Source organism: Cavia porcellus, unplaced genomic scaffold (genome assembly GCF_034190915.1).
Source record: "Cavia porcellus strain 051 isolate PalLab524CR breed Dunkin Hartley unplaced genomic scaffold, mCavPor4.1 scaffold_10, whole genome shotgun sequence".
Classification (NCBI taxonomy): Eukaryota; Metazoa; Chordata; class Mammalia; order Rodentia; family Caviidae; genus Cavia; species Cavia porcellus.
In genome coordinates this window covers 10,050,337-10,074,163 of record NW_026947493.1, presented here as the reverse complement: position 1 = coordinate 10,074,163, position 23,827 = coordinate 10,050,337, and the positions used below count along the sequence as shown (strand labels likewise).

At 37.7% G+C, this 23,827-nt stretch overlaps 1 long non-coding RNA gene across 2 annotated transcripts; it reads right to left on the bottom strand.

Moving 5' to 3' along the window:
* Positions 1-2,272: 2,272 nt before the first annotated feature.
* LOC134477759 (uncharacterized) lies at positions 2,273-23,827 on the bottom strand. 2 transcript variants are annotated; one of them, XR_010049954.1, is made up of 4 exons: positions 23,572-23,827; positions 22,280-22,393; positions 4,479-4,603; positions 2,273-2,474 (listed from the first exon to the last, which is right to left on the bottom strand). It is a non-coding gene; the product is annotated as an uncharacterized LOC134477759 (long non-coding RNA). The 2 variants fall into 2 exon arrangements; XR_010049955.1 differs by lacking the exons at positions 2,273-2,474; positions 4,479-4,603 and adding an exon at positions 16,373-16,721.

The following is a 23,827-nucleotide window of genomic DNA, read 5'->3' as shown; positions in this document are numbered from 1 at the left end:
AAAGGCCCCATTCCTGAATGCTATTGCACGGGGGACCAAGCCCCCAGCACATAAATCTTGGAGAACACATAATATTCAAAATATAATCACAGTGTACTAATATTTAAAGGTACTTATAAATTCATCAGATAACATTCCACACAGAAAATGCAAGATACTGGAATACAAATTATTCATTTTGAGGCAAATAACAAGAGATAGCCAAAATAAGAAAATGTTATATTCTGTTATAAACCTTGGGGCACAATATGATTTCCGTCTCTTTTTTCCTTTCAATTTGTTATACTACACACAATCATCTTTTTGATAATAAAAATTAAACATAAATGCCTTGAACAGGATTTGACACATAGTGTGTGCTCAGTGGAAAATTGATGCTGATGTTTTTGCTGCTCTGATCTTTGTTAAAGCAACAAAACTAAAGTGAGAACTAATCCATATTCTGAACAACAGCCCTGAAGTAAATTATTTTTTAGCTATTTCTCCATCCAAATGAAAAAAATGCTTAGGGACTCAAACTCTATAGATGATAGGTCAAAATTTGAAAAGTCACTAAAAATATTGTGAATCATTTCTCTAAAAACATACCCAAATATTTTCTTTAAACTATGGCATAGTCTGAAGGCTCCATGCTACCAATTCATATAGTGAATTCTAGTCCCCACCTTAATAGTGTTAGAAAGTAGAGATTTTGGGGTAGTGGTTTGGTCATGAGGGTTCTATGGTTATGAATGCGATTAGAGCCTTAATCAAAAGCCCTGAAGAGTTAGCAAGCTCATCCACCATGCCTGAGGCAAGGAGACAACATTATGGCCAGAACAGGGCTGGAACCAGACACCAAGTCTGCTGGCACACAGATTTTTGACTTTTCATCCTCCAGAGCAGAGTGTATAAGCCAGCCAGTTTATGATATTGTAAAAGCAGTCTACACAGACTTCAACAAGTCAGAACCAAAGTTCAGTTAAGGACTTTTTAAAAATTATTTTTAACCAGAATGCTTTAGATTTTACTTATGTCTTCATTTGTTCATTCATTTAAAAGATATTGAGCACATCCTGGTATGCCAGACACTGAATGGATCTAAAGAAAAAAAGCCTTTACTTGTAAGGAACTATACTGTATCTGGGAAAACATGGAAATTTTGAAGGCAGACACATGATTTGATGAGTCTTGATAAGACAGAAAAACAGGATTCAAAGCGGTTTTCTAAAATTTTGGCCTGCTTATATGGAAGAATAAGTGGTTGCCAACTGACATAGGGAGACCTGTGAAAGGAACAGGCTTTGTTGAGCATTAATTAGTTATACTGTGGATTTAAAATTGAATTGCCTTGGCTGGGTTTGGTGACCCTAGCCTGTAATCCTAGCACTCCGGAGGCTGAAGCAGAAGGATGACTGCAAGTTCAAGGCCAGCATGGGCTACAAAGTGAGTTCTAGGCCAGCCTGAACCACATAGTGAAGTCCTGTCTCAAAAGCACCAAATAAATAAATATATAAAGTTGAAATGCTTATTGTAAATCCAAGTAGAGATGTCAGATATATGAGTCCAAAGAAGAGATATGCTTTGGAGATAAATGTTTTGAATCACTGGAATGTCAGTCAGGGGTCAGAGTAGGACAGAGAACTCACTCTAAGTAGCTGAAGCAAAACCTTCCCAACCTGTTGGATGGGGTAGGAGACACAATTCAGGGAACATCACTGGATTCTGAATTCTCTATCATAGCTATAATCTAGCAATTCAAATACACTTACAAAACTGGCAGAGAGAAAGCAAATGTGGCACTATGCTCCTGTTAACATTTACGTCTTCTGGAACTTGTATGTCAGGCCAAGCGGCAGCAGGAAAATGGCTTTGGCATCCTTTGTCTTTTTAATTCTCAGGGGACATAAACTACAGTGTAACTTAAGCTGCAAAAGAGTCTGGGAAATATTTTTTAGCTTTCAAACACCTGAAATACAGAGGGCAATATGAAATAAATACTAAGCATAAATATCTATATCTAACATAAATAGTATTTAGTGCCATAAGGTTAGATGTCACCAGGGAAATAGAAGAGAACCAAGCACTGAGTGATGGACCATTCTGACCTCAAGAGGATGATGAGGTAAAAGGAAACTGACATTGGTTTGCTCTCCTCATGGAGGCCAAGAAACAGAAATGAAGAAAGAGCTTCAAGGAAGAGAATCAGATAGTCTAATATTTACACTTGCAATGCTTAACTTCAGGAAAATATTTTAAAGTATAAACATTTTAATACTAAATTTATTGAGATGTCATGAGATTAACACAAGTTACCTTTGGACTTCAGAATTACAAGAGGTGCTCAGGTTGGTGGCTATTAGTTTCCAGACATTTATTAGTATGGTGAACTGCTGCTTGGGTAACCTTGGTCACTGAGAGTCCTGCACATGCATTTTCAATTTCTTCTCTAAGAGCTGGCAGCATAGTGGGTTTCCTGCAATAGGCAATATCCACTAGGGGCAGACAGACAGACAGACAGATAGATAGATAGATAGATAGGGAGATAGAGACATACAGGCAGAGAAACAGAGACAGAGAGAGACCAAGAAAGAAAGGGAGGGTGGCACAAATGTTACTTGCAATTCTATTATTCAGAAATTAGTAATAATTAACATGATGAATTAATCTCATATATTAGTATACATTTCTATGTAGTCACAAACTTGCTATTACCTATAGCTACATAGAATCACATAAAGGAATTATACTATTTATGCTACGTGATATGATTTTAGCAATCAATAATACGACACGGTCATGTACTCAAGATCAATAGGTGTATATTTAGACTATTTAGCTGACGATACATTATATAAAATATATTATATTTTACATAAAAAATTGATGAACATTTACATCATCCCAATATTTCAGTTTTGTATATAACACTACAAAGAATATCCACATTAATATGATACAATATTCTTGATGTCTAAAGCTTCTGTTCACCAAATTAAATATTTGGATATAGACAAAATTCATTATATTCAGAAATGATCACAAAGTTGTAAAGCCTCAGGAAAAAAATTATCTGGAATGAGTGTATTCTAATATAAAAACCAGCTTCTGGTCTTCATATCTTGAATGTGAATTAATATAATATCCTCTCTTATAATTCATATCAATCTCACCACTCAAAAATTTGGTGAATATGCTAGCATAGATGTTCTTTTGAACTTATGCTATTATCAACCTACAGTACTATATTTTTAGAACACTTAGAAAATCTTTTTTAACATTATAATTTGATATTTTAATCAGGCATCAATGCTCTGTAGATAAAAAAAAATTGAAAGATTTAAATAGTGTATAATTTCCACTGTTTGATTTTGAATGTCCAGTATCTGGCTTGAGCTTGGGAGAAAGTAAGAGAAATGAAAACTTATATTGTCATTTGCTCACCCAGTTGTGCAGGTCGACTCAGAAGCCTGGCACTCTGTTCGCTGCCCCCGCCCAAACTACCTCCGCAATAAAGAACACACTGGGGGTGAGGCTATTCGCTGTCTCTCCTTTCTATGTGTAACATCAGCTACACTGTGTAGATAAGCATAAATGTGAAAACGAGTATGGGTCTCTACAGCAGAAACACGCACAGTGTCTAGGTATAACGTACTATATACAGAAAGTCAAAGTGCTACCAGGATGTAAAATAGACTCTAAAACTGTGGAATGAATTATATCATAAGAATACTAGGCACCAAATTGTGAGCAAACATAAACAAGTACATTTTTCAGTTTCCAAGGATAATTAAGTCTAATTCTCTAACTCTATCCTCAATTCTCAAGGATATTAAGCCTTCTTATTTCTTTCCCCTCTTTAGAAGCTGTCCTTCCTTGTCTACATTTTTTGATATATATCTGATTCTTCAAACCTTCTATGGTCACAAAAATCTCAGAGAAACATTTCACCGCCTGACAGACAATGCAATTCTGCAGTTGGCGGCTCTAGGAGTCATGGGCTGCGTCTGCTTAACCATGACTCTGTGGGGACCTGAGGGCTCTTCAGCATGACAGGGATGATGCAGAGCCTTCTTCATCAAAGTCACCATTCTCAGGTCTCCCCAAGAGCCCACACTCTGAAGGACCTTCAAGTTCTCAGAAAGATAAGTGGGGCATTTTTAGAATCTGACAGTTGTGTGTGGGAAGCAGATGAAGCACATGTAAGAATGCATATCTTGTTGCCTCTTCATTGGCTCCTAAAATCAAGCTTCTCAGGAAAAAGACTCTGACACTGAGATTTGGGTGAGGGGGCTTATTGGGACATTCTGTTTTGAGATTAACACCTGTGGGGAAGTGTTGGAAGCAGAATTGGGAAGAAAAAGAAGTTGGGCTTTGATGGAGTTGCTGCAGATGTCTCCACATATCCCCCAGGGAGTTCTGGAACCGGATAGCTTTTCAGTCATGTCCCTAATTGAAGCAAAAGGACTACTTTTTTTTCACCTTTGAAAACTACTTACAGGCTCCTCCTGAAAGACAGTGTAACTGAATGAAGGATCACTCTGACTGAGGCAGTTCCTGAACAGGGCTTTGATTGTGCTCAGAAGCAGCCACATTCCTCAACAGTAAAAGGAGTCCCCATGTCCTGAAGGAAGATGGACAATACACTGTGATATTCACTACCCGGAAGATGATGTCCCAGAAGAAAGCCACCTCCACAGCAGGGGTTCCAACCTGTACAAGCGATCATCTTTAGACACGTGAAGATAGTGGGAAAGTAAGTATTGTAGCGGAATCACCAGGGTTCAGTGACCCTCAAATGCAAAGACTCAGCAACAAGGCACAGTGTTACCATGAAAATTGCTTCAGGAAGTATGACAACATACAGCAGAGTGAGCATCCTAGGGTCACTGGGGAGAGTGCGCTAAATGGGTAGAATTTTCCATGCTACTGTCCCTCTTCTTGAGCAACCCCTGATATTGGAGGAAGAACCCATCTATGTCACCATCTTCATGAATCTTTTTACCTGGAAGTCCTTTATGGCTGCTGGAATAGTCATCCACCTGGCTATTATCCCAGAACAGACCCTCAAACAATGAAATGTAGATGTCTGACACTTTGACCTTTGGAGTCATAATTTCAGTTCTTATCTCTCACAGAGATCCTCCATTGCCTATAATGTCAACTTTTTCATGAAGACATCATTTTCTCTTTCTTTTCTCCCCTAATTCCCCTATTCCCTCTCTGGTTTCTAGGATTGCCCTGTAACAAATGACCTGCACCCAAATCTTTGCCTCTACATCTGCTTTGGATGGAACCCAAACTAAGGGGATGAATGAAAAGCACATTCATCACCATCAAGACTGTTGCCATCTCATCTCCAAAAGTTCTAGAGTAAATGTCCTCCAGGACCTCCTCTTTCTGACCCTTTTACATGTAGTAAGGGAGGGAAGCATTGGTGGTAGCACCAAAAAAAAAAAAAAGAAATGATATGATGGATAAATAGATAATATTGTTTTCTGTTCTTTATGACTATCCTTGCCCAGGTTTCAGGACCAGGGAAAATTCTAGTCATGTCGCTTCTTTCATTTTGGCTGCCTGACATGCCTTCACCTGCCTCTGTACATAGACTGTTGGATTCCCTTTAAGTAGGCACCGCTGCCCACACTTAGCTCCTGCGGACCCCCTGGTGCTGACCTTCATGAACCACAGCCTCACATTTCCCAGAGAAGCACAGTTCAGCCACATTGTTCCCCTGTTGAATCCCTTAGCCTTTGTGCATGGATCCCTGGTACACTTAAAATAAAACTCCAAATATTTTCCTGCTCCAAAAGTGTCCAGGTGATCTGGACTCATCTTTATTTTTAAATTTTATTTAAAAAAGAGAAAAGTCAGAAAAAAAAACCAAAAAGCAAAAGGCATAAGCAACAACAGCTGTTTATTCAAAACAACAACAATATAGGTCTTCAAAACAGAATGAAAGAAATTTAACAATGATTGTTATATTGCATATTGTCCTCTTTTTTTTTTAAAGAAAAGAAAATTAAAGAAAATAGGAAAACAGAAAAGAAGGGTAGAACAATACCGAATTAAAAAAAAAATTATCGTAGAATTGCTAGTTGTTACATTTCTCATTGTCATCTTAAAAAATAGTTGCCAAAATCACAAAATCAAAGCATAAATAGTGGCTAGACACTCAGACATTGACAGTGCAAATCCTTCTGTTCAGTGTTCCAACAGAAATTCAGGAATATGGTCATCTATCTTACACACTATACATACCGTTACACTCTTTAGAGCGCTTTCCTTCCCTTTCACTTTCACAGTGGATGAAAGTGAAAGGGAAGCCATTATTCTGTAAGTTTTTATTGTTTTTTACACTACAGAGACAATGTGATATTTACTCATGTGAGTGAGTCTTGTTTATTTCACTAAAGAAGATATTTTCAAGTTGTCTCCATTTACCTATAAAGACCTCAAAATCATCCTTTTTTTATAGCTGAGTAGTATCCTATTGTATAAAATATCACATTTTTTTCATCTACTCTGCAGCGGATGGGCATTTTGGTTGTTTCCAAGATTTAGCTATTACAAATTGTGCTTCTGTGAATTTGGGTGCACGTATATCTCTGTGACATGAACTTTTCAATTTTTCTGGGAAAATACCCAGTAGGGGAAAAGCTGGATTGAATGGAACTTGCATTCCTAGTTTTTTGAGGAATCTCTATATTGATTTCCACAGTGGTTGCACCAGTCTGCACTCCCACCAACAGTCAAGAAGTGTTCCTCTGCCCCTTGCCAAAATTTGTTATCAGTTGTTTTCTTGAAGGCAGCCATTCTTTCCAGGGTGAGATGAAATCTCAGTGCTGTTTTAATTTGCATTTCTTGAATGGCCAGTGACAGCATCTCCCCATGTATTTATTTGCCATCTTACACTCTCTGTCTGATCTCAGTCCAGGTCTCTCTTCCCAGACCTACCAAGTTCATCTCTGCCTTGGGCTTTGCAGTGGTACTTTACCTGGAAAACTTTTCCCAAATCATTTCTCACCCCAGATTTCTTTTGTGTCATTCACTTCCCAGGCCACATGACACCCACTCAGGCAGATATTCTCTACTACTCAACCCAAAGTGTTCAAATTTTCAGTCAATAGCATATAACTCTGCCTTATTTTGATTAGATTATCTTTTGTTGAATTACTCATTTAACTCTCTGATGCCCCTATGAAAACATAAGCTCTGTAAACCACAGCTATTATCACTCTGTTAACTCTAATACCTTCAGCACTTAGAATAGCACCTACAACATAGTAGGTATTAAATAAACATTTAAATAAATGAATGTTTCCTGTTTGTTTACATGGTAAATCACAAGCTTTGAGGAAAAATATAAATCCTCTACTCCTCAAATTATTGATCATTGTTTCATAACATCTTAGAATCTCAAAATCTAAAGGCAAAAGTATTAAATCAAAATAGAATATAGTAATCATTAGGATGACTGTAGGCTATCTTGTTTATCATCATTCTAAATTGGCATGGGATATAGTCTAAGGAGCCTTCTAATTCTAAATGATCTCAGCACTATGGATTCCATTATCTTAGACTGAGTTATTTGTTGCTTCATGGTGTTACATTAGCAGGCTAGTTAATAAAGACAATAACAAGAAGTTGATGTTGGTCTTTCCTTTGAGGCACAGAAATCCTCTAGATGGAGGATTGAAAGGCAGGTGATTTCTGTGTCAGGCAAAGAAGTCTATCATAGTTATAGATACTTCAAGTCAAATCAGCAAAATGTGCCATCTATGGTAGCCCATGAAATATATGCTGCTAGATACTACCAGGCAAGGAGGAGGGATAAACAGGTGTCCCAGCAAGGATATGTGACTGTGTTGTTTTACCAGGACAAAAAAGGAGCTAAAGCTGAAAGATTTAGCTCTTCAGAACGACAACTTTGAGAGCCTGCAATGATTTATTTGACAGGGAAAAAGAGGGCGGGCTCCCCTCCTCTACAGAATCAGCTCCTTGATTATAAACACTCAATAACTTTCCAGTTGAAAATGCATTTTTCCCCTTGCCTATAGAGTTTCGATGCCTGCTTTATTGCTCCCTATTAGGAAATGCTATTTAATTCCATCCACAGCTTGGTGACCTTTGTGTGGCTTCCCCATTCAGGAAATTTACAAGTAAATCACTAAGAAGTATGTACATATACACTTATAAAATATACATGCACTTGTAAATGAAAATGCACAAAACTGGAAAAAAAAAGTGCCACATGCATTGCAAATACCGGGCAAATGTGCATAAGAGGTGGGAGGCAGGTGTTTGGGAAATCTTCACATCATCCCAATATTTTTCTAATGGTTTCCATTTCCAATGCAAGAGAGAATTTGGAAAACATTAGCCACTGTGGTGTGCTCTAAGCTGAGACATGTAGCTGGCAGCGTGGTGGGTGGGACCCCCCTCCTTTCCCTCTAACAAAGAAATAGGGTGAGTTTATTAAAGCATAAATGCCATTTTCATCCTGAAATGTTAACTGTGAGGCTGGGATCCCTGAGGTACAGAGGCAGTCAAAGCAAACAGCTGTGCCACCTACTTGCAACAGTTGTACACCCACCACACAGCGCTGAGGGGAGGAGCAGGTCAGAGAGAGCCATAAAGAGGATGGGAAACCTGGCTTAGCCTGCTCCACATTAGCCCGAGGGAAAATGCAGCCCTTCAGAGGGTAGGTATTGTTGTGTATGCCGCTCAGAGTACTGAACATTCTCCTGCAACTTGACTCCTATAAACCACCTACTGCATTTTATATTCTGCAGTCACGTAGACCAAAACAGTGTTTAGCAAATTAACAGAATGCTAAATAAAAGGCATATCAACCAAACTAGCAGGCAGCTTGAAGATGATCCTGAGTGGAGGCCGACAGTAACTGTTGTTTCGGTGGCAAGTGGTTGCTTTCCCATCCAAATCTCTTAGTAGGCTTTACAAAAGACAGGGTGCTCCTGTCACGCCATTATTAGGTTAACTCCCTGAAGCCTACGGGTTGCCTCCTGCCTGCCTAAACAATAGAGATGGTAGCCCAGAGCAGGCAGAAGGCAACTGAACCTGTTTGGTAAACATTCAAGGCAAATGGCTCTTCTAGGTTGTAACTCAGCTGCCCTGTCATCCAGGGAGAGGCAGAGACAGGAGAGAACCCCCATCAGCAACCACCACTACCCCATACCAGCCAGTTCTTCATCCGTTTAGCAACCTTCCTCTCAACTCCTGTATATAGAAGTTCTTTCTTCCTCTCCTTTAATCACCTTGATAACTCTTCTTTCTCAATATGGTTCTCTTTAAATTTCTATATTAGCTCCTCTTCTCCCCTGATACACTTTTCTTGAGCAATTCATCTCTCACCCAGTAACTGCCTTGCCATCATTAGGCTAACTAACAATTTCAAAGCTTTTATTCCCTTCTCTAGTGTTGCTCCTGATCTTTGGATGCATAATTGCATAACACACATCTCTACTTCACACTAGAAGTCCTAGAATGTTGATTTGGGAGAGGTTTAGAAGTAGTACTTTATGTTTTTCTTCCCTTCCAGGGAGGGTGACCTTAAATGTGTGAACAGACAAGACAACTGTGTATATAATTCAAGTAGCCAGTTCCAAGGCTAATTAAAATTATGGAGAGGTTGTAAGCTATTCCAAGCTACCCTTTGACATGACACTAATCTTTAAATATCCCATATATGTGCAAAATGTAATACAAACAATTCTGCATTCCTCATTCTATACCTTGTATCTCAAGTAATGGAAGCTTCATCTATCTAATGATTTCAACTCTAAATTTAGGAGCTTCTTGCCTGTTTGACTATTTTCTTCTTTCTCTTTACCCTTCAACTTTTTTCATCTGGGTCATGAGCTCTGCCAGTCCTCCTTCTCGGTCTTCTCCATGGAATTGGCCCAGTCTCTACCCTGCCAGCAGCTAACTGGGATCCTGCTCTAAATCAGAAATTATCCTAAACCACAATGAGTTCTTCCATATCATCTTAAGCATCATTACTGGCCAGAGAATATCACCTTTGGATCCTGCCCATTATAATTAATGTTCTTGGACACTGACCCCAATCTAGACATATCTTGCACTCCTGGTTATTCCCTTCAAGGGTCAGTTCTACAAGATGTGCAGGTTTGAAGTGGCTCCTTCTTTTATATGAGCTTCCACTGAAGTCCCTGCATGTTCTTCAGCCAAGCCAGCTTCTCAGAGTATGACAGGACAGCCTGTCAAAGCCTTGATTCTCGTGCACATCAGAGCCTAAAGTGGGTCAGATATTCTCACTGTCTGGAATTCTCACAGGTGCAAATCAAGGGCCCAAGTGGCTTTCACTCTGCAATTCCATCATCTCAAATACGTGTTATCCAAAATTGTTAAGGCGGGAAAGGTGAAAGCAGGGAGAACATACTGCCTCTCTAAACTGCCTCTGACCAGATGTGACACAGCATTCTATTTATATCCCATTGTCAAGAATTAGCTATATGACCCTACTTATCTACCCTGGGGCTGAGAAATACAGAAGACATGAATATTCAATGAGCACTAATTAATATTATTTCATAATTATTTCAGGAAGCTAAACATTATCTCTAGGGCCTATAAGGGCTGAAAAAAACATTTAGACTGAGCTAAGAAGCATAGACCTCTGCATCTAATAAGAGCAGCAGTTGGACAAGTAAAATATAAGGCTGATTTGAAAGTACCTCCGTGTGGGGCTCATAGCTGGCAATTACTTTGAAGCATGCACAGTGTGCTTCTGTCAATATTCCCTGATAATGAAATAAATGGTGGCTTGTTTATACTTAGGGTGACACTGGGTAATTGATGCCTATCTGACAAACTGGCAGAAAATATACAGACATTTTGAAAAGTTCATTAAAAACATACACTTAAATACACCAAGATTACTTGTGACTCTCTTCCCGCCTGCGATATAATTAAATAAAGCTTTATCTAACCATTTTGTTTGTATGCATTAGGGACTCCAACCAGGGCTGTCTTCCTCCCAAGACATTAATATGCCCTTATCTGTTTGTACTTATTGAGTTTTCTCATACTACCACATGGGCAACAGCTAATAGAAGATAGGAAGTCAGATCTGATATGCCTATGGGATGATCTAAGGGTCCTAAAGATCTCTGAGTGACCTCTAGTCTTTGGGACCTCTGATTCATATTTGGAGATACAAAAATCTCATGCTTGCATACCATTTGATCCTATTGATATATGTAGAATATATATTATATAGCGAGACAGATAGAAAGACAGAGACAGAAACAGAAAACTGAGACAGAGAAACCTGAGATGCTCATAAAGGCCAGATGAATGAGCCTGCATGGAAAGCATGCACACTCTCGAGCTCAACTTGATCATAGTCTCAGAAATGGTTCCCTGATGTACTCAGGCATCAGAACCACCTAGAAAACTTGTTAAAACCTAGACTGTTGAGCTCTGTCTGAGATTCCGAGTTCCCCTTATGATGTTGATACTGCTCATGTAGAGATCACTCTTTGAGGATCAATGGTTAAGAAGAAAATAGACCTCTGATATTGTCAAGTCCTCAGCTTTTTCAAGAAAAACTGAAAATCCAGATTTATATGTGAAATCTCTTGATTTTCCAAAGATTGGCAACAAATTTAAAATTATTTTTAAAACACTTGGTAAGGCAAGCAAAATCTTTAGGGTAGTTTTTAATCTGGCTACTCACAACTCTACCTTAAGGAATGTGGCACACACACACACACAAACACAGATATACACTCTTTTGTGTGGTAAGTGGCACCTTCAGTTTAGCTCCCAGCTTTGGGAGGTCAGGTCAGGCTGTCCTGTCTTGACCAAACAACCCTAATAATTGTTGAACATATATTAAAGATCCTTCATATTTCTTCCCTATATATCATGTGATCTTATTTTGTTCCTGTTACCTTGAAATCTCTGAAAGATACAGCTGTTTAGAAGTGGATCAAGCCCTTATATTAGCCCAACATTCCCAAAGCCTAACAAACTATTTAAGTCTTGCCAAGGAATATTTAAAAGATACTAGTTTCATTTGGATTAATTTTTAAGACATTAGTTCTAAACATCTGCAGCTAAAACATCCTATCTTCATATTTCTAAGGCACAGGGCACTGTGTGGTTTCACATGTTTTGGTTGAACACTTTTCCGGTGTTAGGCAGAGATGCCCAGCCCCTGCCAGCTTTGTGCAGGCCTGGTTCCATAGTACCCAGACTTGGAAAGGAAAGAAGACAACAAGCAGAGAAGAGAAATGTAAACATACATAACTCCAAGTTTCATTTGTTCTATATACAACTGGCATTCCATTAAGAGTTTATTTGAAAAAAAAAGTCACTCTGAATAAAAAATGTGATCATTCCCTTGGACAATAAGTGAACAAATCAAAAAATTTTTGTAGTTCCTTTACTTGGATGGATTAAAACACTCTAAACCATTTGATTTTCTTTACTATGATTTAAACTTTGGAGGCCAATATTTGCAAAATAATCATTTCTGGTATGGAAAAATTTCAGGCTTATGATATGACTCTTATAACCAAACTCTATAAATATATCAAAGAACTTTTTTTCCTTTCGGAACATGGCAGACACTAATTTGTAATAGGCTCTTTGAGCTCAGTGTTACTGGGGTATGTGTATGAAGATATGAAGATATGAATGTGTATGAAGATACTTGCTCTAGGTAGGAAATTCAAATGGTGGTGATTCTAGTGTGCGTTTAGAGAGATAGCTTTAAGTATGACCCACAATTGCTCCACCATATGCTTCCTTTTCCCTAGATTATATGTCAATGTCATGGAGGCAGAGATAGAGATGCCCATGCCATATATGTGTGCCCTAACCCAAACGATGGAAAAGGGATGCCTTAGCAATGCCACAATTAGAGGAAGGAAGTTCCCTGAGGTCTACAGAGATATTACAGGAGCCACTGAAGCTGTTCCCATTGTGTCCAACTTGGAGGGGAAGAAAAAAGCGTTTATTGTTAGCAGAAGATGTCCAGGGGAAAAAAATCATAATTTGTAATGAATCTTTAACCTATTTAAAGTAATTAAAGACCCACTCCATATGTAAGAAGCAAGCCTTTGTCTCTTTACTCTCCTAATTAGTCCCTTCACTGCCTGGGACTGGCTTTTCCTACGGCAGATTTTGTTCTTCTCCTCTGCCTTTTTGATCATTGCAATGCTCACGATGCCTCCTAGAATTTGCTTCCCCAAAATGATGAAAGGGTGTTGCTTTTGGCACACTTCCAACTGTCTCCTTGCTCCACATCAGTTTTTCCCTGCTTCCTTCTGAGCCCCTACCCCAGCTCTTGTGTTTGATGAGTCAGCTCACATCTCTTCCACAGGCTGATAAACCTCTACCTCCTTACATAGAGAATAAAGTAAAAAAGACAAGATACCGATGGCATTTTCAGCCAGGAACTTTAACATGTTAAGAAAAAAAAAAGTCAATTTGTTAATTGCAAAATATTAAAACATAAAAGCTGTATACTTTCCCTTAACTCAGCAAAACCACTTCTAAGAATTTATCCAACATATAAAATCAGAAATGTGCTCAGAGATGTAAATATAACATATTACAGCATTCTGAGAATGTCAAAACCAAAAACAAGCAGAATGTCTATTATTAGGTAATTCTTCAGATAAACTCTGCTATTACCATATAGTGGAAAACTGTTCAGCCATTAAAAAGACGAGGGAAATTCTCTTTGAAGTGATTTGGAATGATCCCTAGGACACGTAGTTAAGTGAGAAAAACAAGGAGTGGAACAGCATATAAGTAAGTATAAAACTATTTTATAATAAAGGACATGTATCTGATATATGTATAGGTAAAAGGCATCAGTTAAGAATATGAGAGAAAACTTGTAGAAGGGTTGTTTTCTGAAAAATGAAACAGACCCGCATCTGCAAAGGTGTCTCCATTACTATTCTCTCATTGGTGAGACAAAATACCTGACACCTAAAGTTAAGGAAGGAACGATTTTGTTTATCTTACCGTTTGTGGAGGCTTCAGTCCATAATCAGCTGGCTCCAGGGCAAAGTGGCACACAGCAGAGGGCAACAGTTCATGGCAGTAGAAAACAGCACCAGCAACAAGAGTAAAAGGGGAGGAGCATGGAGAGAAGACTCTATTCCTTATATTGTATGCAGATCACATCCGTAATCCCAGCATTGGTCCATGAGTCATTCACAAACTCTAGAAGTCCACCTTCATGACTGCCCGGGGTTTGGGGGTGACATTCAAACACAAATCATAATAAGGGGGTGTGGAGGAGAGGCTTCCATTTTAACTTTTAAATTGTTTAAATTTTGAGCCATGTGTGATACTCCCAGAGAAGCAAATAAGTTCATTGATAATTAGTATGTATGGTCTTTATAAGGCAACATCATAACAAAAACTTTCTCCCACGATGGTGGAGCCAAGTTTGATCTCTATAAGTCTAATTCTCTGCATTACATTTTACAATATTTCTGATAAAAATCCTTCAAATGACTCAACAACTTGCTGAAAGCCTAACACAATGTTTGACATACCATGCATACAAAATGAGGATCTCAGTCTGAGTTCCCTAAAAACTATGGCCTGAAATTAAGTATTGATTCTTTATTTGGAAGGCCCAGCCAAGAGAAAAGGAAGCAAGGCAGGGAAATATGGAAGAAATCCTATTGGTAGGTAGTACCTTGCCACATGGGCCATAGTTCCCAGAGAAGCCTTGACAAGGCTGCTGGCTGCCTGGCAGATGGGGCATATCCAGGTATGCTTTGCAGAGAAACCAGTCTCAGGAAGCCCATCAGAAAGAAAAGAGGAAAAAAAGGGACTCTATCAGCTCACGCCATCTCCATTGTTCAAGGTTTGCTCCACAGGGAGTTACAGCCCCTACACTCTGGACCACATTGTCTGGCCCCTTCAGCAGCCACATCCAAGTCCAGAATTAATGAGAGAAAATAAAGAATCTGAGCCAACAGCCTTCTGCCCTGGGCAACTGGACCACATGGGTATGTAGTAACTCTGGTATTGCAGCAGCTCAGACAAAGCAGATGAGTCAGAATCCAGCAGGCAGGTTAGGCCAAAAGAATCCAATGACTTCTGTAAGATGTGTCTTCTGTAGTAAGAAAGAGCCTTTTTGCCTATAAGTAGTTTTACCTAAGGGAAAAACTGACAAACCTAATAAATGGAAATACCAGGTGCTTTTAAAGAGACACTATATTAGTTAATGTTCACTGTATAAAGTTCTACTCTGAAAGTAGAAAATTAAAATGAGAACCAATTTAGTATGGTTCACAAGTCTGCGTACTGATTGGCAGCTAGATGAACTAGAATCACATCACTCTGTTATCACTCTGTTACTTGGAGGTGAGAAATGCTTGTTGGCTGCCCATGATAGGGTCTCTCATCTTGTGCTAGGCTGGCCCATGCTTCTTCACGTGGTAGATGGTAGTAGTCACAAATTTCCAAAGAGTCACAAATTTCCAAAGGGTAGCAAGAAAGAGCAAGACCCAACACACTAGCTCTTTTTGAATCTTCCCTTATATCACAGTTACTAACGTCCCATTGATGAAAACAAGTCATGCAAAGAAGGCCTAATTCAAGTGTTTTACGTATTTTTCTCATTGCTGCGACAAAATACCCAATACTCAAAGTTAAAGGAGGAAATGTTTATTTAGCTCACAGCTTGCAGTGGTTTCAGTCCATAATCTGCTGGCTGCAAAAGCAGGGTGGCTCTGCAGAGGAGAACAGTTCATGGCGGGCAGAAGATAGCAAAATCAACAGCTGACCTTTAACTGTATCATCCTGCCCCTTTTATTTTATTTAGGTTTCCAAGATTAGGAAACCAGGATTAGGTACCAAACCAATCAAGGATTGCACTCCCTTAATGCCAGCAACACACACTCTGATTCAGCCATCTCTAAAAGTCCTGCTTCTTCCATGACTACAAGGTGGGAGGGAAGGGGAGGAAGAGGGGAGACACAAACCATAACAAGGGACATCACAGAGAAGAAACAGCTCATAGCAGGCAGCAAGCAGCAAGTAATAACAGCAGCCCTCTTTCTATTTCTTACAGACAGGTTGCATGCCCTTAGGGAATGTGGCACTCACAGCCAAGGTGGGCCTTCTAATTATCCACTCTCAGAACTGTGCCAAACCAAGCAGTGGATTACTTTAGTAATCACACACCCTTAATCTCAGCATCACACACTCAGGTTACAGATACCTCTGAAAAAGATCTAGCTATGAACATATGAGGCTTGGAAGGACATCTAAATACAAGCCATAACATTAATGTACCATTGACCAAAAAAAGTCACACAGAGTAGGCCTAATTCAAGGAATGAGAAGATAGAGTCTACTTATGAACAGGAGGTAGCAAAGTTATATTATAAAACATTACATATACAAGGTTGGGGGCAATGTATGGTTATTTTATTTTATTTTATTCCAGGAATCAATCTCAGGACCTCGTGCTTGCCAGGCAGGCACTTATGCCACTGATCTATATCCCCGCCCCATGTATGGTTATTTTACAATTTACCAAAGCTCACCAAATACCCCAATAATGAGGAAAACTCTCTTTCTTAAGCAGAAGAAAACCATCTTCTAATCATCATTGGCACTGGTGAGTCAGTTTCCTATTGACTGATTTCTTGGGGTGTTTTCACAGGGGCAGAAATCCTAAGATTGCAGGCAACTCTCATCCTTCTTCACAAGACCTTGAAAATTCACAATTCAGTTATTCAAGCAGATGTTTGAAACACATGACCTCATGCTGAACTCCCTAGCAATAAAGAGTTTACAGGATGATTATTTACATCAGTATTATTACTTATGCTCATTCTCACTGATGGGATAACTAACATTATGGCAAATTTGTGCAGTTTTATGAGAAATCTATTGTCAGCCAAAAAGACTAAACACCATTGCTGCTAAGGACATCGCTCCCGTTCACTTGATCAGGAGAAAATGAGAGTTCGTTGTTATTGGGTTGTGTTATTGTTATTTGTTTTTTGGTACACCGATAGTTAGGCAAAGACCTCAACTTTACTGTCAACCTGAGAAGGCTTTTAAGGTTAACATTTTAAAATTTCTTTCTTCAAGGCACTAATTTTTTTTTCCGATCAAGATAAACTGCTTCAAGGTATTCAAATCAGAAAGTGCCATGTTCTGAGCACTAAGATACCCATATATTGGCTTATTAAGTCACAGAAGATGTGTCTTATTCTTAACAACCCTATTATTATCCACTTGAAAAAAGAACATTTATTAAACAATTGTTTTAAGCAATCACTTAATTGCTATTACTAAAATGATACAAAATTTAGAGCACTATGGAAAAGACCACTCTAAGGCAGAGTTATCTAAATAACTGATGCTGTTTGTTGCATCTTTAGATCTTTGGCTTTGGGCAGAATAATTTTGCCACAAGTCTCTAGTTTTGAAATATTTCCTAAGGAAGTTTTTTCAAAATCTATATTACCTAGTGATTATATCACAATAACCATTAAAGAAATGAGGCCAAATGCAAATTCACAGGCCCTTGCTGCTGTTCAGAAGATGTACAATTAAGGCACAATATGCTATTTTAACAAACTTTTAGCATATTCACTAAAATTCAAACAAACTTGTCTTGGATTAGTCAATGACTCTAGTAAGTTGTCAGATTTTTAGGAAAAGTTCATGTCAAAATGTGGTGAAATTTCATATGAACATTTGCTTATAGATGTTTGTAAGATAAATCTTTTATTCACTGCTAAAACATTGTCAAATTATTGAGTACTATTTCTTGAATTTTTTCCCCCTTAATCTAAGTGACAAAAATAAAAGCACACTCTTACTACTGCATTTGAAGTGGATTCCTTTCAAACTGGTACTTTGGTTTATAAATTCTCTTTCTTATGGAATAGAAATTGTCTATCTTCTTTGGCATCTTGTCCTTGATCAGTCACTTGATCTTTGGTCAGTAGGTCTTTGAATAACTTCATGCAGTTTTCTTTTACATATGTGATCACAAACTTAGATCAAAGGCCATCAAATCCAATTGTACATTGTAATTACCTTGGGATCTTACCTCAAGTCAACTGTTCTAAAACTTAAGAATATATATATTTTATGGCTTTCCCAAGTACTTTATAAACATTATCAGATTTGGTAATGCACTTTCAATCCAATATTATTCTAAAAGTTTAATTCTAAAAATCATATGTGATAACCTTATAACAAGATGATTTATAGCAATAAAATTCTCCAATAAAGTTTTGGCTCCTATAGCCACTCCAGGGTCCAAACACAGAAAGTTATAGCCAACAAAATGAATATAGCCCAAAATTGCAAATTAATTTCTTGTATATTCTTCCCAACTTAAATTCACATTCCATAAGGAATATTAAACAGAAATAAGATGTTGTTTTCTAGAACTCTAACAATAATACTATCTTCTTGTGAGGGCACCAGGCATATAACCATGTCACCCGGGTTCAACTCGCTAGTAACCCATTTACTATTTCAATTAAATTGGGAAAGTACTGGAACTCTTTCAGACATTTCTTTACCTGTAAAATGAAGATTGTAATTGTAAACTTAGGACGTATTAGGTATCTTTTGGTTGCCAGAATCAAAAAATCCAAATCAACTTAAATGATGAAGGGAAGCTATTGACTGACAAATCTAAAAGTAGTTTATGATTTCAGGCTTCATCTAGCTGCTCAGTGAAATCAGCAAGTATCCAGTTTTTTCTCTTTTTCTTTACCAGCTCCTTTGTTGTTACTTTGTTTTAATTTTCCCTGAGACTGATTCTCCTAAGCAGTTCCCATGCTTCTACAGTCATATTTATTTATCATGAAGAATCTGTCTCTCCAGGTATTTCCACAGAGGACTCAGAATTTCAGAGCAAATCTCTTCTGCAAGTTAATTGGTTCAAACAGGGTAATATGACCATCTCTGACCTAATCATCATCTCTAGGAGAATGGGATTTGCTGACTGGTTTCAATCCAGCAGAGTCTATTCTATACATGAGGATAGAAACAATTTCCCCAAAATTCAGAAGATATGCATGGGAAGCCAATGAAAATCTAAGGATTATTGTTAATAAGAAGAGAGAGAAAATCTAGGTGACCAGAACCAAAGAGTGCTCATTACCTTTTAAACAGGAATTTGCAAGATAACATAAAGTAACCTGCATAAAGATTACATAAAGTAATCTTTAATGGGTGACACATGGCAAACACTCAAAAAAGTTTACTGTGATTATTACCATTATTAGTACTACTGTCAGTATCAATTAATTGGCCAAATGCATGGCAATGCTATTAAGACCTGAATATTACCCAGAGAATGGAAGCATATGCTTCCCATTTGTGGAAATGAAAGAAGGGATGTTATGCTCAAACCCCAATGAAGCATGTTTTTCTTAACCACATGTGGTTAAGAGCACAGGGCTCAGCATGACAAGATATGGAAAGTCTAGGAAAAATCTATAGCTTGGCATTGCTGATAAAGCTATGCTTAACTATGAGAAAGGATACCTTCGTGGCACCTCTAGATATGCCACTATGAGTTCATTTGTCATGGCTACAACTCTGTAACTACCCTGAAAACAAGAACCACACCATAGAGACCTGTGTTAACTTTTACATCCTATTCTTCAGTCAAAGAAGATAAAGAACTGATCCAAACTCTAATGTCTGAAATGTATTGCCTTTCTTAAATATTCCCTTCCACCAGAGTGAAAATATAAAGTGGTAGAAGGAAGAAACCAGGGGGAAATTTTTTTATGTTTGGGATTTTTATCTATCATTTTTATTTTAAAACAAAAAAAGAATAAAAATGATACAGAATTTCAAACACATAGGATATTAACAACAGTTAATATATTGTATATTGCTACCATCAAAGTAGTTGCTCAGATTACAAATACAGGCATGAAAAAATAAACAGTGAAAGCAAAAGCCATTCTTTTTGATGAACAGAGATTAGTAGTCTGTATTGAACATATGTTTATCTCCAAATACAATTAGTAGCATATCATCTTTCATGATACCTATGTATTTACTCCTTACACATTTCAAACTTAATATTGTGTTCTCCTTAACTTTCTCAGCAGCATAGTAAGGCAGATATGGCATACTTTGAAATTAATTTGGTGTGGAGAAGCCAATGTTAGAACCCAACCTAGTCTTTTATGATTCCTAAATCTTTTGTCTTTTAATGAATGTTCAGTGTTAGAGAAGTGTAGTTACTATAACAGAAGTTAAAGTGCCTAAGAAAATCAGAATCTCATCTTTGGGGAACAAGAGTAGACACAAGGGGGAAATGTGGACAAGTTGTTTTTAAGCATTCAGGTCCAAACATTCTATTTAGAAAGGAAGAAATAAAGTAAGTCTAAAATTATATTCATCTAGAAAAAGTAAGGATTCTCATTGGATTGCCTGGATCCCTGGATTGCCTGGAGAATGTGCATCTACACATTCTCTCCTCTGATCAGCTAGGACCTGTTTTTCCTAGAAGAGCCATAACTTGTTGATGAAGTGTGAATTATATTTTCTGCAATTCTGCTAACCGTGACAGGGCCCTAGGGTACACACTCCATCAATCATTTACTTGTGTTGAAAAAGAGAGCATCTAAAAGGAAACAATCCTGGGGTCTGTTGCTGGCACCCTCAAGGTCTTATCACAAAAAATCTTTCCATTTCTCTGTGCCTTTGTCCTATCTGCCACAAAATGAGGCACCTTTCTCACCCAAGAAACCATTTCCAAACATAATATCCAAAGCAGTGCTCCTCAGCTAGGTATATAATTAGAGAATCCAAGGAGACTTAAGAATTTAAATGCTATGGCCTCACTATAGAACCCTTATGAAATAAATTGAAATCTCTAAGGGAGAAACACACACACACATACTCTAAAGGCATTTCTAGTAAACATATCTCTGTCCCTGGTATATATTAGTACAATGTAATGTGAAATGTACATTCCATAAAAGGTAAACTCTATATGTTTTTATTTAACTCCCCTTAAAAATGAGCCAGCCTGATTTTAAATTATTTTATTTTATTATCTCCTTAAAATTGCTAATAACAAATAAATACCATAAATGGAAAAAATCTTAAAATTAAATCCTATATAACAAGATAAAAGCAATCATAGAACAGATGTACCTTATTTACATATTGCCAATAAGGTCATATATCTGTCATAGAAGTAATATCACTTTATAAATGAAGAAAACAAGTAGTCTACATTTGCTCTTACTAGAATAAAGAAATTAAGACAGGCAGACTTTTAAAAAGTCATATTCCTTTCATTAGAAAGAGAAACCTGCAAATACCAATGAAAGCAAAAAACTTTTGGGCATTAAATCTGACCTCCTGATTTAATTCATATAGATAGTAATCAACATAGAACTATGTTTTAAAAATTTTTTGCAAGATATGAGATGAGATAATTCTATTTCATAAAGGCTTTATCTGAATTATAATAAAATAAGAACCCCAAAATGGAAGAGGGATAGAAATCTTTATTAACATTACTTAATTAACCATGTGCTATACTATATATCAGAAATTGTGTATCTATATAAACAGTCTATCTTTTGGCCAGGACTAAATTATCCATACCAGAGTTTACACAAATGAGAAACAGATAAACCATAAAAGTCAAATAACTACAGGTAAATACATGTTGATATATGTTTCTACAATGAAAACTTTCCTACATTTTCCCAAAAGATGTTCTTTATAGTCAATACTTTACTAAGCTTCTTATATTATAAGGGAGAAAGTCTTAGAGAAGAATAGAGACATTGCTTGTACCATTCACTTCATCAGTTAAAAACAAAAAAGCAGCAAGGGTAAATTCAATATATTGCAAACATTCATCACCACGCACTGGTATGATTATTCATTCTTCTCTTTGGTCAACTAATCACTGTGTTTTACTGTTCACATTTACCTAGCAAGAACTAAACAAACATGAAGGAGCAGACACAAATCAAAGACAACTGAAGAAAAGCAGAAAAATGTGACATTGTTGGAACAAAGAAAAGAACATTATTAATCTAATTAAAACTAGGGCAGCTTTTCCCTAAGTTTGTTCACTGGAACCCTAATCTCCTGAGAGGCTTTACTAATAATAGTTTCTGTGGCCAAGTAGGTTTAAGGAACAGCATTCTATGCCTATTCACATCCTGTGCAGATTAATACTGTACATTCATATAAGAAGACTCTTCGAAGCCCTTCAGACACTGATGTATTTGGTTCAAACTAAGTTACTCACCAGATATGGAAACTTGTGCATTTCTGGCATCCATAAATAGCTCACAGTACTAGAGATCCACAGAGCATCTAGAACTTCTGGAAGCATCAATATAAGACTGGCAGTTGAAGGTGCCTTAAAAAAAAAAAAAGATGCCTCAAACATAGATTGTAGAAAGAATTCTCATAGTTTTTTTTGGATTTTTTTTGGCTTTTTTTCGTTTTTATTGGTACCAGGGATCAAACCCACGACTGCCTGCTTTCAAGGCAGGTGCTTATGCCGCTGAGCTAAATCCCCAGCCCCCTCATAGTTTTAATTCCTGCAGCAGACAAGGCCACATATGTGGATGGTACCGCTGTGTCTTCAAATTCAATTCCATTCATGAGATGAATAATCATCAAAAATTCAACAATTCTCAATATGAATTCAATTAACAAAAAAGACAAAAGATGACAAACTAACATTATTCTCCAGCTACTTTAATAAAAAGTAAAATATATTTGGCCACACCTCCTAGAAAAGTTAAAAGTATTAATATAGATGTCACAGCTAATTTCAAATTCTTAGGGGAAATTCTAGTAAATAAACATTATTATGATTATTATTATTGCTATTCAGATACTATGAAAAACTTCAGAAAACATGAACTTTCACTACTCTGTGAAGTATTTTGGAAAGATAAAAGAATATGAATATGAAGAATTAGTATGAAAACAAGAACAAAGTGAAGAGGAAATGCCCTAACTGTGCTAAGGAGGGACGCAGTGAATCCTCATCCACTCAGGAAGGAGCAATGCTGCAGAGATCATTAGGGAGGCATCCCAAGACCCACTTTAGTGGGGGCTTTTGCAGTGTTCTGCTATCTTTTCATTCAATGTAAGCGATCTTGCTATGGTTTGGATATCAAATGTTGCCTTAAAGGCTCACGTATTAGGAGCTTGGTCCTTGATATGGCAGTGTTCGGAGGTGGGGCAGTGACAGGTGAGTGGATCATAAAACTCTAATTGCATCACTGCTAATCCCTTGATTCACTCCTACCTATTCAGAGGGGGCTCAGTTGAAAGAAGTAAGTCCTTCCCGCTAAGCTCACAGGAAGACTGGTGACTAATTCTGGGAATAATATAATTCTTAGAAACTCTTTCTCAGAGCAGATTTCTCTGAAGCAAACAAAGGTGGAGAGGAAGCTGACTGATTCCCACGTGGGCAACACTTAGACTAGAGGAATTTGCCTTTGGCGCTGTGAAGTAATGACCACTTGCCCAGTGGGGCCATGCCTTTGAAAGGTACATCTTATCCCCAGCCTCTTCTGTTACCTCTTTTTCTTTTACTCTGCTCTCTGGCTCTCTTGCTCTTGCTTTTCTTCTTGCTCTATTTTTCCTCTTTCTGGTTGCTAGGTGATGAGCAGTTTTTCTCCACACCCCCTTCTGCCATGATGATAGATCCTCACTATAGATCCTCCAAGAGAATGGAGCCAGATGACCATCAATCTCTAGAACCAGGAGCCAAAATAAATCTTCCTTCTCTTAGGCTGATTTCCTTGGGAATTTTGTCACACTGGTGGAAGTCAGC